This window comes from Borostomias antarcticus (genome assembly GCF_949987555.1).
Source record: "Borostomias antarcticus genome assembly, chromosome: 6".
NCBI classification, from domain to species: Eukaryota; Metazoa; Chordata; class Actinopteri; order Stomiiformes; family Stomiidae; genus Borostomias; species Borostomias antarcticus.
The window spans coordinates 26,632,422-26,639,921 of record NC_140239.1 but is presented as its reverse complement, the minus strand read 5'-3'; the positions used below and the strand labels follow the sequence as shown (position 1 = coordinate 26,639,921).

The following is a 7,500-nucleotide window of genomic DNA, read 5'->3' as shown; positions in this document are numbered from 1 at the left end:
AAGCTGCTGATCCTCTTGATGTCCCCAAACGATGACTGTGTCCATTCACTGTAGATCATTTCCTTTAGATGTGGACCAAAGTGCTGAATCCATCACTATTTATTATTGAATCTCAACTTTAATTTAGTGCCAGGTATCATGGTGTCATAACTAAATAAACTAAATAAACATTTTTTGTTGCAGTGTAGAAAAAAAAAAAACTTTCATCAAATAAGTATCTTCTTTTCAACTTCTTAGGGTATAACCCTACCTTGAACTGTACATTCATGAATGGAGTAATTGCCGAGGCGCGCATACACATTTCCTGGAAAATCAATAACATTGGAAGAGGGAAAGAGACACCGAGAGCGACAGGGAGAGAGAGAGCGAGAGAGAGGGAAAGAGAGAGAGATTCCTGGCATATGTAGCTATTGGCCATTGTGCTGGCGGGCAGTGGTCTGGTTTAGCCTGAGCAGGGGAGGGGGAAGGGGGGGTGGAGGGGGTTTGAGCGAGATCGGTCGTCTATGGGATAGGCCTGGCCGGACCTACGCACACACACACACACATACACACACACACACACACACACACACACACACACACACACACAGGCCCATCTCAGGACAGATTAATAGGTGTGTAAAACGTGCCAGTGCTCTGTGCACTTGCATAGCGTCAGCTAGAACAATGCTCCTATATGGAAATATCCATCTTAATTGTAAAAGCAGTTACACACCCACTGCTTAACATAAAGTGCTTTACAAGTAGCCTTCAGTACTGGACTGTAGCACTGCCTGTGTGCCAAAACAGCAAGCCAGAGAGCAAGGCTCAGGAAGCCATACTCCTGGGGACTCCTGTAGCACACTATGTCTTGTGTGTGGGGAGACTGGGACTGTGTGTGTACTGTGTGGCATGTGTGTGTGTGTGTGTGTGTGTGTGTGTGTGTGTATGTGTGTCACCAGGGAGGCCCAGTGCCCCTGGTCTCTGGATTCTCTCATCACCCAATGATAGAGCCACCAATGCAGCTGACAAATTACCACAGCCTTATCACACACACAAAAACTACAATTAAAACACACACACACACACACACACACACACAAAGCCCCTTCTCGCCTGCCCACAAACGCGCATGAAGAACATGTACAATATGATGAGCTCACAAGGCCTCAACGTTGATGTTGATTGCTGTAATGAGGATGTTGAGTGCTGTAATGTAAGGCAGGCTCTGCGGTGCGGAGGCACAGACGAACACATTGGCAAGCTGTGAGGAAAGATGGCTGCCGCAGAATCACCATCTGATAGCTCCGTGACTGAGAGTTTCGGGCCCTGGTTCTGACAGGCAAAGACCCTGAGAGAGAAAAACATACTGGAAATGTGAATTTTAAGAGGATGTGTTTTTTTTCCTGTGTCTGTATAAACATGCATTGTGTCTTTTATGCGCGTGTTTGTGTGTGTGTGTGTGTGTGTGTGTGTGTGTGTTTTGGTTCACCGCAGGTCTACGTTGTGTCTTGTGCAAGTGCTTTGGCTCTCCTTGGCGCCTTTTAATGGGCCGCTGAAGAAGAGAGAATTGATTTCCTGGTTTCTGCCTCAGAGATGCTTAGTGTGGCACAAAAGGCTAGCTTTGCACTTTTAGTTCCTGTTTGTGTGTGTGTGTGTGTGTGCGCGTGTGTGTGTGTGTGTGTGTGTGTGCGTGTGTGTGTGTGTGGACTCCTGCACTCTGAGGTTCCCCAGTGATTTAGCTGGGAGCTTGTTTGCTCGGTTTGGCAGGAGGAGATTGAAATGGAGTTATCACTTCACACAGACAATACGGCAGCACACAAATGCACTAGGAATTAAAGAACCCCCCCTGTCCACAATATCTCATCGGATCAAGATCCCGGAGACATACTGCAGGTGTCACTGCTATGTTGACTAATGAACTATGCTATTCTCTGCTTCAAACATCACACTCCGACGATTATTGAAACGCTCTCGAAACGCCCCCCCCATTCTTATTACTCTCCCACACGCTTTCCTCAGTCCTCATACAACCCAGCCTCTTATCATGGCTGCTCTTCGCTTTGCTCTTCATTATTTTCTTCCCTCAGTTTTTCTAATTTGATGTTTGGGGCTGATACTGCATTGTGAATGCACATCTATACAGAGAAGACCTTCGCTCCAACTCACTTTCTCTCTCTCTCTCTCTCTCTCTCTCTCTCTCTCTCACTCTCTCGTTCTCTTTTCAGACGAGATAATGAAATCAGGCCTGAACCCCTTCATCTGCGTTAAAGGAGACTAACAGCCTGCTAATTCTCTGCCTGTGAGTTGAAAACAGCCTGACATTTGCATAATATATTTCTATGCCTGTTCTCCCCACGTTGCTCCCACAGCCTCAGTCTTCTAATGTAATTGAAAGCCGTAAACATAATGGTTTGTTTGATCAGATCTAGAACAGGGTTTAGAGATTAGCTAAGGGTTAGGGAAGCATGCCTGCCAAGGATAGATGTCTTTAGAAAAGTTAAATCTCCATCTTAGTTGGGAAAAATGTTGTTGGGTATTCATGATTGTATATCCTCGATTGGATATCCTCCCATTCAGACAGATTTCCAGAAAACATGCAAATGTGGCGGGACAGTCATAACTCGTCAACACTGTAAATGAGAGAAACCTCAGTGCTTTATGAGTATAAATAAAGGTTTGAAATGAAATGAAAAATGTATCGACGTGGGTCGGGTTTAATACGATGACTGTATTCACTTCATACGATGATGCGATGACTAACCCACAGTCGATTGCTCTGATTGGTTGTTAGTCTGTCCAATTGCGTCCAGAGGCATTTTGGTCTGTGCTCATTGATAATGACCCTTGGAAATCGAAAATGAACTGAGAGTTTCCAGACTCATGAGCATTTTGCGTGTGTTTGTGCGTTCATGCGTGCGTCTGTCACACATGTACAGTACAGTACCAGAGCCCAACACCGGGGGCAGTCGCCAAAATCCATGTTTCCCATTGCCAAGTAAATTTTTTTGTACATAAAAACTATGCTTGGTGTCTCAGTAAAAATACAGTCAATTCTACAAAGGAGTCCGCCTACTTTCTAAATCCACAGAGTTCAGAGCTTGAGGTGTTTAGTAGCTCTTTTGGTGCTTGTTTTCAAAATACATAGTGCCCAGAGTTTTACTAGTTCCCTGGATTTTTTTTTTTCACCACTAGATGAAGGCCTTTCTGCAGGCAAGTCAATATTTGTAATTCAGTCCTAAGGGATCAACGGTACAGTATTCAAAAGTCTGATCCATCTCCTCTCTACCCTTTGGCATTGGACCAGATTTTGTTTGTTTCCAAACCTTATATTATCAAGTTCTCTCACCCATGTATTCTAAAATGTACTGTAGGAATAATACAGTGTCTCTAACCCCCTTCTTAGTGTGGTATATGTGTTAGGGCTAGGTGCATTGTGGGTACTAATTATCAGTATTTATAGTTGTTTCCATATTCACAACATAGATCAGATGACTATTAGATGATTATTTAGTATATATACTCTTAAATGTAGTTTGATTATATTGTATAGATCACAGATAGATGGCTAGGTCATATGTGTTTTTCGACTGTGACAGTTTGAATCATGTCGTTTGGGAATCTGTTAGGTTGAGTCAGACAGTGCAGAGCAGCTCACAGTTGACATTGAGGAGAGACACGCGGAGAGACGCACAGAGCCCAACTCTGTGAAGCTACTAGGGTTCTGGAGCTCTGCGTTCACTGCCTGAGATTGCACTTTGATCAATAATGTCACTCTGAGCTCAAAACAAAGCCAGCTAGTTTCTGTCAAAGTCAAAGTCAGGTTCATTTGTCACATACTACATCATACAGGTACAACAAGTAAAATGAAGTTGAAATGTTTTGTACGCCGAGAGGAATCGAATGATGTCCAGCTATTGACATTAAGGTTGGTTTTATTGACCGCTTCATTGACCAGAAGGCAGTAACTTCTCAGAGTGCAGAACTGAGAAAAAGTACTTAAAAGTTGTTTGCCTATAGGACTTTTTGCAGTTAATGTAAATTCAACCCCCTATTTTCTCCAAAATATAACACATTAGTGTTAAAATATGTCTTTAATGTGACAAATATGATTATTATGCTAAATGACTGTAATGTAATGTAATGTAATTATAACTCATTTCCGACCACAAATGAAGTTACTGTCTTTTTCCTTCGTAGGGATGTGTGGGGGGTGACAGATTCACTGTGCACTTGTTAAATACATAGAAAGGTTGAGGTGCTAGTCTACTAGCAGTATACTTTTGACTCACTCCATCTGCTTTGTGCGGCATCGGTGCGAGTAGCTGCCCCATCTGTTTAAGCTCAAATTAAAGTGTAATCTGTTCTCTTAGCTGGGGCTCAGGCGGTTCACATTCTCCTACCGTGTTTCTCTTTTCCTATTTGATGGGAATGACTGTTACACTGAGCTCCAAATGCATTTATGATATATTTATGATATATCTAACTGATACTCTGCTCCCTCTGAGGCATGGACACATCTGGAGGAGATAGAGAGAGAGAGAGAGAGGAGAGAGAGAGAGAGAGAGGAGAGAGAGAGAGAGAGAGAGAGAGAGAGAGAGCAGTTCTATGACGTTGACAGATGTGAGCGGTAGCTGTGCTCGCTGGTGTTTCACTGACAGACTGCTTCCTTTGTGCTACGCTGTGTCTCCAGGCTCCTGCAGTGTAGCTCTCCCACTGAATGGCTCAGACACACACACACACACACATTCACACACACACACACACACACACACACACACACACACACACACACACACACACACACACACACACACAGTTACCCCCACACACACACACACACACACACACACTTTCACTCACACACACACACACACACACACACACATTCACTCACACACACCCATTCACTCACACACACACACACACACACACACACGCACTGTCTTGCACATGCGTATGATTACATACTGTACAGTACATGCCACAAACACACACTCACAGTCTTGCACATGCGTATGATTACATACATGCAAACACGCACACATGCGCACACACGCGCACACGCACACACACACACGCACACACACACACACACATTCACAGTCTTGCACGTACAAATGATTACATACATGCACCCACCCGTGAACACTGTACACACACTCTCTCTCACACACACACACACACACGCGCACACAGCCCCCCCTAACCCCTCAACCCCCCTCTTGTGTGCATACAGGTGTTACATTAACCTTGCATACTGACACATAGTCTCTGGGTATCTCTCTCAGCGCCTTCAGCATGATTAGTTCTAAACTAGACTGCTGCTCCTGCTGGGGGCTCCAGAGATTCTACCCCCCCCCCCCCCAGTCTCTCATTGTAATGTAGGTTAAGCTTCATTGTTGAAGGGCACAGAGAACTTGGTCATGCTTTTCACCATGGATAAGTGGCCGTGTAAAAAGAGCGTGGAGTGAAGAGAGACATGTTTTCTCCTGCCCACACCCCTCTTTTAATAAAGAGACCTGATACAAATGTCCACTGAGTGAGTCAGGTTGTGTACGCGCGGGGGGGGGGGGATTTTTGGCCATTGATGCGTCTTGGCGGCCTGGTTTTCCTAATGGCCTCCCGTCTCCTGTCTGGGGATATCTACTCCGGCACGCCATGTCATGCTCCGTAAACTCCGGAGAGCCATGGTGGGGGGGGCTGCTGTTCTGGGGTTGGGGGGGGGGGGGGTTGCCAGGTTGTGGGCGCAAGCTGGAAAGGTGCTGGGATGCCTGGAGGCATATGCAACCTTACCAAGCGGGCCTGGGGAGGTGGAAGGGGATTGGGGGAGAGCGCAAATAGCCGCCCCACCCCACTCACCCGTCTGTTCTGTCTGCGAGGGGCCGGCATGGGGTGGTGCGGCGGGGGGTGGGGGGGGGGCCGGGAGGAGCAGATAGCAGAGGGAGACTGCGGACAGCGCCGGACGTTCGTTGATCAACTGCAGACTGTCCTCCGTTGAGACGTTCCCGTAGCGGTCGGAGAGTTCTGTGTTTCGTCCTCTCGCTGTACATTCAAGTAGGGCAGCGTGCAAGTTCAGAGATGAGAAAAACATGTTGAGGTAAACAACCCCCCCCTTCCCCCTCCCTCTACTCCCTATGTCTATAACGGCACTGAACTTTACTGGGCAATTAAGCAAATAGCTTCCATGGACGCCTAGTGCTCTGGCCTAGTTCAGGGTGTTAAGGGACTGCTTGAGAAAGTGTTCTTTTCCTCAGGTCGTCCAGTGAAAAATGTCTGCAGGAACACATAAAAACCTCCAGTCCTCAGGAGAGAGGCGTTTGGCGTTTGTGTGTTTTACCAGCGCTCCCGCCGGCTCGGGTTCTTTACACGCAGGTAATTTATCGTCTCGTTATTCAAGCCCCGGCACTCCAACCTATCGAGCCCTCATTCATCCCTCTCTTCTCTCTCTCTCTCTCTCTCTTTCTCTCTGTCCAGCGTCCCTCACTCTCTGCACACCTCTCTCTCTGTCTATCGATCTCTTTCTCAACCCCGCGGAGGTGCGTGACCTCTGGCGTACAGGATGCCGCGGCGTCGTATATTTTCCATAACCGGTTTTCTATAGCGCAGCCTTGAGTTCAGGTGCTTTTGTTGAAGAGCCTAAGTATGTGAGCGCTGTTGCCCTCATGTCGAACAAAAACCTAGTGAGTTTATTCTGCTCACAGCTCACCTGTCCGCCCTCTCCTGCTCTACCACACATCGCTGACCCATAAACTGGATCAAATTCTACATTTCACAGCTTTTTTGTTTCTCACCGCACTGCTGAGCGAGAGGAATATTATCCCAGTATTTATCCCCGGGTGGAGGACTGGAGTCCAGATTATATTCGCTCAGCATGCACGGCCTCGACTGTGGGCGTCAGAGGTCAGGGGGTCGTCGTAGCGTTCCGGCTCTCGGGTGTTCCTAGCGCGGATTCCGTAGTCCATCCTGAGAGGGAGTTAATACCGACAGGGTCGACGCTCTGACTCTCTTATTTATGAACATGCGGCAAAGACATCCATCCGCACGTTCTCCTCACTGAGCACAGAGGCTGTCACTAGGGCTGGGTAATGATTCAAATTTCAAGAATCGATTCGATTCCGATTCACAAGGTTCAGAATAGATTATCACGATTCAATTCGATTCGATTCAATATCGATTCGGTTAGTGTTACTAAAACCTGTTTTTTTTAACTGTGACCTTAATTACATGACTGCCAAGTTATGCAACACCTCAATATTAGGGCTGGGTATCGATACTGATTTCCAAAAATGAATGAATGAATCATTGAATGAATTAATGAACTATTCATTCCTTCATTTATTCATTCATTCATTAAATAAAAGATAGATTTTGGGATTCATGAATCGATTCTGAATCATTTGATTCAGAATCGATGAATCGATTTTTTAAACCCAGCCCTAGCTGTCACAGTGTAGGAGGATGAGGCCGGGGGTGGCGGTTGAGGCTGGTGTTCGGCTGAAACGGCTGCGGCTCCATTTT

General features: G+C 46.3%; 1 protein-coding gene across 1 annotated transcript in view; it reads left to right on the top strand.

The window, feature by feature from the left end:
* klhl29 (kelch like family member 29) overlaps positions 1–7,500 on the top strand; it is a gene marked incomplete at its 3' end in the record, with an annotated part of 195,139 nt that overhangs the window by 35,493 nt on the left and 152,146 nt on the right. The window contains 1 exon segment of the mRNA XM_084439232.1: positions 2,208–2,281.